We start from the raw sequence: 11,638 nt of genomic DNA, 5'->3' as shown, positions 1-11,638 counted from the left end.
AATTTATTATAATATATTAAACTGTTTTAATGTACTTAAATTTAGTAGAGAAAAAGTTATTAGCAGTTGCAACAACTATGATTAAAAAATAAAGCTTTTAAATAGTGTATGCTCCTTCTAATATCTTATTTAGGTTTGATAATTGATTAATTTCATTTGTTTGTTTTGATTTCTATTTTAATAATTTAAACTCGAATTTTTGTTTGGTAAATTAATTATGTGAGTATTTATCATCTTTTGAAAGGAAAATAAGTTAGTTAAGATTTGTAAGCATTGCTCAAACAAACTTGTTAAAAGTAAAAAGTGTTGTTAATTTCAATAAAATGGTAATTTAAATCATTCAAACGTCTTTATTTATAAGTTATATGATTTTATTTAAACTTTAAACACATATAATTATTATAGTTAATAAATTTATTTAGTTTGTATTGCTTGCTTGCATTTAATTTTTTGTCAATTTTTATCAAACTGTAGTTTTGACTGCAAAAGCTACAAGTTTGTTGGATGCTTTTTTATTACATGTTAACTTGTATATATTGTATACAAATCTACAATTAAGTTTAAAGAGACTAAAATATAGTACTTGTAAAACTTAGTATCTTATAATGTTGTGTTTAATATGTATAGTGGTGTAGTAAAGCATAAAAAATAGTAGTAAAATTTATTGTTCAATACAGGTGGCCTGAAATGTAAGTAATATTTGAACAGTGTGTTTTCATATCAGTAGTTTAAATTAAGTAATCATAGTACATATTACAAAATTAGTTGTTTAAAATTAATAATACTTTTAAGAGTGTTTTTCACAGTTTCAATTTACAAAGTTTATAAAAGAAAAATATGCTCTCTAAAAATTGGTCATTTGAACTTCTATAAACTTTTCATCTACAACAATCTACAAAGCTTTTAGTCAACTTGACATTTTAATCTGAATGTCAAGAAATAATTACAGTAACCTCTCGGATCTTTACGCACTCGTGACGTTACGCACTCTCGTTTAGTTACGCATTTTAGAATTCTAAAAAGATCTTTTTTTTTTTAATATTGCTGAAGTTAGGTTTATTGTATATTTTTAAATGCTAACTCACCTCTATATATCTTTAGACTTTGTAAACTTATGTTCCTTTACTAAGTTGATAAACATCTAGTTATACCTCAGTATATCAGAAATGTTGTTAACAATAAGAGATTAAATTAAAATTCTGTAAGAAATATGACTTTGTCAAATAATGAAAGTAAACTCGAATAATAAGAGTTTAAGACACAGATAAATAATACAGCACTCTTGCCCTTTATATGAATAAACATCAAAAAATGAAATTAAATGAAACTTCTTAGCAAAAAGTGCACTCCATGCAAGACAAGTTTATCCTTTTGTTGACAAAGGTCAAATTAAAAAAAAATTGTTGTAAAACAAACAATTTTTATTAAACATTTTTCTTATTCTTTATATACTAATATTCAAAAGAAGAAATCTATTATAGCACCAAATGCATATTTTTCTATAAGGTTATATAAGCACATTTTAATATAAACACCACAGCATTTCTTAATTGTAAACAATGCTCAATTATAAATTGAATTTGCTAAGTAGAACAGAATATAAAATGTTAAGTATTAAAACTAGTCACATATGAATAAATATAAAGATAAAATCTACTTGTTATTAAAATTAGTAGAATTTTTCTACAAGTGTTATTTATTTAAAATTGGATTATAACCTTAAAAGTACTATTGTTTTATAAAAATTTAATTTCCTTTTTTAAATATAAGTATATTTCTATCTTTTGTTTTCATATTTATAAATAAAGTAAACAAATAGTTAAAAATGGGAAAGTCTCCAGTCTGCTTTTAACCAGAAGCAATATAAAAAAACAGCCATTATAGTAAGTATATTTGATACCTCTCGTATCTTTACGATCCTTCATATCTTTACGCACTTTTTCTGTGGACACAATGTGCGTAAATAAGCGAGAGGTTACTGTATACAGTTCAGTTTACTAAGAAATTTGAACTTATCAGAACAATAACCTCAAAACTTTTTTTACAGAATATGTCGTTTTAATTATTCCTGCTAACATTTTTCATACAACTGTTGCACATTATACTTAGTTTTTATATTTTTAAAGAAATTTATTGAAATTTAGTTTGCTAGTTATCTTATTAAGAAATCATAAGAAAACAATGACAATTGTGATGGAACATGCTTAATATTTAACAATGTGGCCACAAATTTTTACATATTCTATATATCTATTGTGTATAAATAAAATGCTTTACTAAATATTTAATACCAGTTTAAATCAACTCTATGAATTGTAATATTTATAATTTTTTTTCAGTGTCTTGAATTGGTTCACCGATGCCAAATCACTTGATGCGGAACCAGTGGACCTCTCTGTCACTAAATCTCATAAATTGTGCGAAGTGGAACAATAAGTAAGTAATTACAATTACAAATAATTAAAAACCTGTTTTGTTGAACGTATAGAAAAAATAATCTGATACTGAAATTTTTTAAATAAATCCAAAGTGTTTCTTTAGTGCTTGGTGTTTTATATAGTTAAATAGAGTTTTGATTTATAAATCGACTGTTTATTTTGAAAAAAAGAAAAAATATGTATTTATTAACTTAACCAAAATTAAATAAAATGTTTATCTTAGCGGTGTATCATAGCAAATTTGAGAGTTATTAAATTACATTTGTTTAAATTACTAGACCAACAAATAGTGCAGTATTTTCTCATTTTATTTTGTCCAATTTATTATAATATTTTAATCTGTTTTAATGTAAATAAATTTTTATTTACTAAATTTAATAACAGTTGTGACAACTATGATTGAAAAAAAAAGCTTTTAAATAGTCTATGCTCCTTCTAATTATCTTATTTAGATTTTATAATTTATAAATTTTATATCGTTTGTTTCGATTGCTGTTATAATTATTTTTTCAAATTTACTCGAATTTTTGTTTTATTAATTTATTTTTTGAGTACTTATTATCTTTTGTAAAGAAAATAAGTTATTTAAGATTTGTAAGCATTGCTCAATCAAACTTGTTAAAAGTAAAAAAAGTGTTGGTAATTTTAATCATTCAAACGTCTTTATTTATTTGTTGTTTACATTTGTATAAATTTTATAAGTTTTAAGATAAACTGATTTAAGTCAAATTAAAAAGCTGGTGTTATTTTTCAATAACATTTAGAATTTGTAGCTAACATTTTAAACTTGTATGTTTTTTTATTGTTTTACTATAATTTTTGTTACTAGTCTAAAATTAATTTTAAAGAGACTAAAATATAGTACTTGTGAAATAGAGGTTATTAAAAAGTTTGAAGCTGTGGAAGCTATTTTGTTTCACAGAACTATAATTTATTTCTTTGTGGTATTTAATAGCTAAGTTATATGATTTTATCTAAACTTTGAACACGTTTAATTATTAAAATTGATAAATTTATTTAGTTTGTATTGCTTGCTTGCATTTTTTTATTTGTAAATTGTTAATAAACTGTTGTTTTGACTGCAAAAGCTACAAGTTTGAAGGATGCATTTTTATTATATGTTACGTTGACGTTTGAGTTTTAGCCACTTTTCACGGCATCTGTTCACTAATGTGTTTTAATTATTAAATGAAATATTACTAATTTTTAGTTTAAAAAGCATCAATAATTTTTCCGTTTTATTAATTGTATATTATTCTTACAGGTCTTTCCGATTGTCTTCATTTGTTGCTGACGTTGGACGTGTGAAAAACATGGAATGAATGCAATCTTCAAGTATTATGTTTTTTTTGTGTATTAAATAAATTGTGTTCTGTTATAAATTGTTTTTTATCTAAAATAAAGTTACAGAATAATATAAGGTTACAAAAGTTGAAAAATCAATTTAAATGTTTTGTATTTACAATTATTTGTGCACTGCATAATTCTGATAAGAAATAGCCCCTTACTAAAGTTGTTATAAAAAGTTGAATATGCATCGAACAAAAAAAGGGTAAAGACCAAGACGTTTAATAAGCATAATTCGGTTAATTATATTTAACGAGATAATTAGTATGTACTAGTTTTTTCATCATGGTAGTCTTGCAGTTGTTAATATCATGACTGAAGGGTAGATTTTACGAACGTAGTTAAGGTTCCAAAAAAATTATTGTTTTCTTGATCAACGGCGTTTAAACTGAAATATTTTGCTGTCCATGTATGTATTTAAAAAAGGACCTGCTTTGCAAATTTCTTCGTGCTTGTTTATAAACTATGAACATGTTATTAAAATATATTGTGATTTGTTTAGGTTCTCACGTCAAATAACACTGTAGGGCTCTGGTGTGAAAACCTAACAAAAATTTATTACGAATTTTTCCTAAAAAAACTAAATTTGTGTTAATTTCAATTAAAAGTTATGTAGCTACAGCATTTCCTTATCAGTTAAATTGGCAGACTTGACAATTAAAGAGTCATTTTTCTATGTTGAGTTATTCACGGGCTGCACTTTATAAAGAATAAGATTACTGCAGGCTGCAGCTATCACTAAAATATCCTATTTTAAAACTAAATTTTGGTAGAATAAACACTATTAAAGTACGAGTTATTAGCTACTGCAAGTTTTCACTCTAACAATGTCGTGTTTTGGCAACTTGGGAAGTTAAAAGCTACTAATTTTATATAATGAAATCTGATTTCTACAGTATAATGAAATTAACTTGTTCTAAAGTCGAATGACACTTTTTATGGCAACTTTGCTGGAAATTGTTTCTACCAAGCCTGGTTGTATTTTGTATATTTTTACTTTTGTCAATGCAGTATATTATCAAAATAAGTTAGAGGTTATATAATAAACTTACAAAAGTAAGAAACTTGCTAAAGAAATCACATGAACGCGATAAAATACAATTTAATTATTACTCAGCTTGAAGCTGAAAATTATAGCTTAAATAAGTAGAAATTATCTATTAGTTTTTACTTAATCATTCTGAACCTGTTATTGAGAAGTTTAACTGGATACCAAATATTTTTTTAAAACTTTAAACGCAGCTCTTTGATTAATTTAAAACTGCTAAACTATACATAAATTTTGGTAGAAAGTTACAGTATACCAACAAATTTTAACAACGAAACTTTTGTGTCATTTTAATTAATAAAAAAATTGTTTCAGCTCGTTATTTTAAACTTAACGCAAGCCTTTCGGTTATTTTTCAACTAAATTGAAACAACTTTAAACACATATACGTTTTTGCGTACACAAAAAACTACAAAAATACTTTCTTGTATAATGTTAGTTGGGGTCTAAAGATATCTTTATTGTATAGGTATTTAGTTTCTATAAAATCTCTGTGTACTCAATACTTAACTTTTAGAATTATTATGTTAAGTTTACCGATTTCGAGTTCAGATAAAGCACTTAACTAGCTACTATAGGAGAAATAATGAATTTATTCTTTCAAGATTTTATTTTACAAACTAAGTTTCGGTCAAAGACATCGTCAGTGCTTAAATGAATCTTTTTCAAAAAGAATTAAAGCTTATGTTAACTGGCTATAGCTACTATTTCAAACTTCCGATTAATAGACATTTAGCTTTTTGCTTATGACAAGTTGAAAGATAAATTGTTAAGTAGAGTTTATTTAATATTTAGTTTATTTTATTGCGGCTAATTTTAAAATCAAAATACACACTTTAATGTAAAATCCGTTCTACTTTTAATTTCTATTATTTATACATTTTTTGAACATTACTTTACTGTGATATTTTTTATAAACTACTTATAATTTGCGCATAACAAACACGACTTGCTTTTTGTCAGGTAGTACACCAGACATAGATAATACATTTTATAATAAAAAAAAATTGATACTATTTAGAAAATAGACTATTTATTTTACACGAGTAAAATACAAGGTACGGCAACCTTTTATAGGTAAAAGGCCATTCTTTTTAGGAAGAGTTGCGAGCAGAATATATAAAAAGTTTCCGCGGGCTAAAGTTACATGAAATAATTGTATTCAATAAGAAACACGATTTTAAACTATAAAGGATAAGTGGTTACAAATTTTGATTAAAAGCCTGATAATTATAATAAAAGTTTAATGTAAAATTAAGCTTGATATAAGTTTTGCCGAGATTCAGACCCGTTTTGTCTGGGTGGGTACTTTACTCCATCGCCTTGCTTAATCTGCTTTTATGACTGTAATGACTACTGTTTTAGGAACTATATGCATTTATATGTAAAGTTTACTCCAACCAGAGAAAAAACAAACAATGTTTGATTCAAAAAAATTTATGTTTAGTTAAATACGAACCTTTAATTTTGTACGTTAGTATTTAATGAAAGTGGAAGAATTACTGAAACTTTTGTAAGCTTTGAAAAAAAAAATCATTTTTATTGTAAACTTTTAATAAATTTAACATGAGTTCATACATAGACAGAAAATTTACTTAAAAATCTCTTTTTTTGAATAACAAACAAACATGAGTTAACAACTTTTCATAAGTTTTATTCGTTGCTCTACTTCTAAGCTTTTACTGATTTCTATACAGCTTTTCTTGATTTAAGATACAGCTTTTATGTATAGCTCTTTTAAAATACGTTTTAGCGTGTTAAAACAAACTGCAAACTTTAAAAAGAAAACAACAATAATGTTTACAAGAAAAACTATTTGCTATACATTTGTGAAGTAGAGCGTACGGCAACCTTTTACAAGTGTTAGATCGATTTTGCTAGAAGTAGTTGCTCGCGGAACATAGAAGAAAAGTTTTAGGCGGGCTACAGTTAATTATAACAATCGTACTATCAAACAAAAATATTATTTGAACTGTAAAGGACAAATAATTACGAGTTATGTAATAGAAGCGTGATAATAAATATAAAATTTCACAAGGCTTTAAGCTTAACATAAATATTCAAACCAACTTTTTCTGGTTTTGTATTGTACTCCATTACCTTGATTAATCTGCTGTAATGAGTGCTGTTTTAGAAATGTTGTACTTAGAAATATGCATTTATTATTAAGTTTATCCGAATTCAAAAAAAAACATTAATTAGTTCACTTAAAAATGAAATTTTACTTTGTAGTTTAGCTTTTGCTGTAATTGCTTCAATTAATGTTAGTTTTTAAATAGCTTGTTATTTATGTTGTTATAGTTTAAATAAATTTAATACAGCTCATTTACTTAAAATCAAAGCAATAAAATTTAATAAATTTTCACAGTTTTTCATAGATTTTATAATATACGCAGTTTAACTTGTTGACTTTGAAAAACTTGTTATAACTTAGACTTTAGTTCATTATAATAACGCTAATCTTTCATTAAATATAAAACCGTAAATCATTCCATTATCTTAAAGAAGTTCCCGAGGTTTTTGAGCTCTGAATTCTAAAAAAATTGTAAAACTGCCTAATTGATTACGAATTTTAAACACATCGCGAAATTAGTTTATTTTAAATAAAAATCAAAGTTAAATTTCTAATTTTTTTATCCGCTAGGTGTCGCAAACCCACAAGATTGCACCATATCGACTTTAGAAAAAAAAAAATTAAAAAAGTTTACGGGTTCTTCACCACACGCTGTCGCTCTCCCGTAACCACCACGTCCCCGCCTCCACCCTAAAAGCTTAGCACTAATACTGAGCGAATTTTTTTTTTCTTAAAATATACATCTTACGTAATATGCCCTTTCAAATGCATTTCTTTCTAAATTTTCACAACATTTTTTGTTTCTATGCAAACTACAGTAAACAAATAGTTTGTAATTTTACTTTTCAATTACTTTAAACTTCATTTATTTGTTTAACTAATTTACCTATTTCTTCTAATGAAAAACAAACTATCAAATTATAATAAGCTATTCATTTATATAAACATATAACTTACTTTATAGCACATAATTTTAGTGAAACTTCACATAACAAGCTCTCGTAAAATACGAAATGGTAAACATAATAAACAAAAGGAAATACATACAACCAGTAACAGTCACAGCTAAAAAATGACAAAGTGCCCTAAGTATTATTTTATTTGATATATAAATTTATATAATATATAAGTAAATAAAATATTAATTTGCAAGCTTTCTCTTAACCGCTTGAATTAACTTTTAGCTCAAAACTTCAAACCAAATCTAAACAGTAATCAAGTTGATATCCTGTTACAGTTTTAAATTCCATAAGGATTGAAAAATGGAGAATAAAGTTGTTTTCAAATATTTTGATTTAATCATACAGTTAAGCTAATAATTTAAAATATAAAATTTAAATTAGTTCAAAAGTAATTTGAATAGTTCAATTTCGATAACCTAGTATTCATTTATATTATTCAATATATAATAACAACAAATGTTTACAGTACACTTTCTTTATTGAACTTAAATATGTTTCTGTGTCTCAAGCAAGATAACACACATAAAATTTGCCAAAGTCCAAAAAAACTATGATCAGTAGTATACGTTATTAAGTTTAAAAAGATCTTACTTTTTACGTTAAATAGTAAAATAACCTAAATTCTATCAGCAACTAAAAACTAACTTGAGAGTTTTAAATCAATTTGTTTATAATTTACAAAAAGTATGTTAATCAAACTTTCTTTTAAAGGTAATAATTAGGGTAAAAATGGAGTTATGTTTTATATTAAAAAGAAGAAGATTTTTATTAACACCACAACGAGTTGTGAAAGAGAATGGTACAATAAAATAAAAGAAAAATTTTCTGCTAAAAATGTAATTATGTTGTATAAATTAGTAGAAGTTTTTGATTTAAAAACAATTTCGAAATTTTCCATCAATTTCATGGAAGAGTGCTTTACTTTGGTAGTTGCAACTATAAGTTTTCTAGAACTGGAATATATTTCTGTAGTAAAACTACTTTCAAGTTCCAGTTTACTTGCAAAGTTAGAACTTAAAGTGCTTCGTGCAGCCGAAAGTTGGCTAACTTACAAAATTAAGGAACGTGGTAAGTTTGCCAAAAACCTTTTGTTAAAACTACGTGTTTACTCACTATCAAAAGGTGTTTTAAAAAGACTTTTCAGTGAGTCTTCATTGTATTACAAAACTGATGAAGGTATTACAGTGTTCAAAGATGTGTTGCATGATCAAAATTTTTTTTTTCGTAATAAGTTAGGAGTCAATTGCATTAGCCTTTATTCTTATAGGGCAAGTTCTAACTTACTAATTCTAGGAGATTTGAAGTATCTCTCTGGTTTTAAACCCGTCGAATACTGCAGAGATGTCATCCAGTTGTGCGATTTTAAAAGCGCAGAAGCTCTTCCCCCCATGCTGGCAGAACGACATGATATCCAAGCAGTTTGCATTGAAGGGGAAGTTTACGTTTTAGATGGCTGTGAGCACTATGAAATGTACGTTGAAAGGTACTCACCAGCCAACAACACGTGGACGAAAGTGGCAGACGCCTTCGACGCGCGCCACAGCTTTTCCGTTTGCGCCGTTGCCAACAAAATTTTAACTTTCGGGGGCTGGTCTCCCGAATATCCGTACCCCGTCCACGGCTCTTGCTTGCAACTGGACACGGCCGGCTTCGAGTGGAAAGAGCTGGCCGAAATGAAGGTGGGCGCGAGGGCAGTGACAGCGTGCGCGCTTTTCAACGGAACGGTCGTGGTCACCGGCGGTATGGATCAGCAGCACAAGAGGCTGAACTGGGCGGAGCGTTACGATCACGCCAACTACAAGTGGCTGGCAATGCCGAGCATGATCCGCTGCAGGGGCCGTCACTACACGGTGGCCTTGCGGCAAAAGTTGTATGTTTTCGGGGACGGAGCTGGAGATTGCGAGGTTTTCGACGACGTTGGCGGCAGTTTCGTTTCCATCAATTCGCCGCCTTACCTGTGGGAAACGACCGTGCACGGAGCGGTGGCGTTCGGAGGCGTGATCGCAATTTTTCAAAGCGGAGAGCCGTACGTTGCTTGTTACGACGTTGATGGGAGCGAATGGTCGAAAAAACCCTGCGCGACCATGCAAACAAAAGAAAGGTTTTCGTGCGTCAAGGTGCCATGGTTCTTAGAAACCATATCGATATAAAAGATCTGTTTGTATGCAAAAGTGTGTTCATATAGTAATAAAGTGTTTTATCAAAATGTTTAAGTGTTTATTAAACTTTATTTACTAGTATTACAAAACTTCTTTTTTAGTTTAGTATAGGGGTGGGCATCGGCGGTCCGGATCATGATAAAATTAGTCCTTGGCAGGGCAGTACAAATTACTACTATACCGGATTAAGTTTAAGGATCAAGCATGGTAATCCCTTTTTAGATCCGGTTAGAAATTACTATACGGATCTAGCCGATATACTATAATACTATAATCTTATGAACTTGGTAATCTTATTAAACTTTATTTACTGGTAGTACATAATTTCTTTTTTAGTTTAGTATAAAAGTGGACAACGTTTTTAATCGGCGGTTCGAATCAAGATAAAATTTGTCCTTGACGGGGCTGTTCAAATAACTAATATACCGGATCAAGCATGATAATCCCTTTTTAGATCTGGATCTGGCAGTATCCCAGTTAGTAATTACTATGCGGATCTAGCCGATATAATCCTATTGAATTTTGTTGGTCATTATTTCAAATCTATTTAAATGAAAAAAAAATTAATATACAACATTTTTATTTAACATTTATTTACATGGACTACAGGTTGTTTAATTAATTGTACTACAGGTTGTCCAACTACTTGGACTACAAATAGTTCAATTACTTGGACTACTTGTTGCCGAAGTTTTGTGACCACTACTTCCCCACATACTTAGCATTTCATTTAACCTACTACTTGGTGCACTATTACAGCTATTAGTGGCGGCTAAATCATTATTTAAGTGTAAGAAGTTAACAAAAGGTAGCATATATAAGTGCTAATACAAAGAGTAGTAAATTGAAGATAAAACTTTTAAGAAAAAATGAGTATCAACCATAAATAAGCAATTCCTTTATTGTCGTGTCATCACTACTCATCAAGCTGTTTGCTGTGTTTTATATTGATATATGATATAAAAAGTTAAAAAAGTTTTTACTATTCGTTTTGTAATTTTTTTTTTACATAAACTTTTTTGTTTGAAACAATATTAGTTACTAGAAAAATTTTAAAATTTGCTTACAAATGCTTATTTAACTTTATTATGCTACATTTTTTTTCTTTTACTTAAGTTTAGTAAATCATAATCATATCATAATCATATCATAAGAAAGCTGTTTAAAGCATCTAAGTAAGCAGTTATTGAATTAATTTAATATTTAAGTTTGGAGTTTTTATATCATTTGCACAAGTATTGATAAAAGTTAAGTTTTAAAGATATTTTTTTTTACAAAAATCATTAAGAAAAATAACCGCGGTTTTACATGTATACTCATAAAACCAACAACTGAAAAGTTTATAAACTAAAATAACATTAACAATAGACACCAACTTAACTACTGTTTTTTTTATAGACATACAATACAAAAATAAGACGTTTTAACTTGTTTAGGCTAATTGACGCTTTTAAATTTCAAAATATATGGTATAAACTGTTATGTAAAAAATCCAAAATAAATTTTAATATTCTTTAAATTCTGAAGCAAAAATTAAACTTTTTCAACCATATGTATTGTTAAACAAAAAAATATTAAACTTGTTTTTCTGTACTTTTTTGGTCTGGTAA

Source organism: Thalia democratica, chromosome 3, assembly GCF_965202585.1.
Source record: "Thalia democratica chromosome 3, ktThaDemo2.hap1.1, whole genome shotgun sequence".
NCBI classification, from domain to species: domain Eukaryota; kingdom Metazoa; phylum Chordata; class Thaliacea; order Salpida; family Salpidae; genus Thalia; species Thalia democratica.
Note: the sequence above shows the minus strand (reverse complement) of the source record.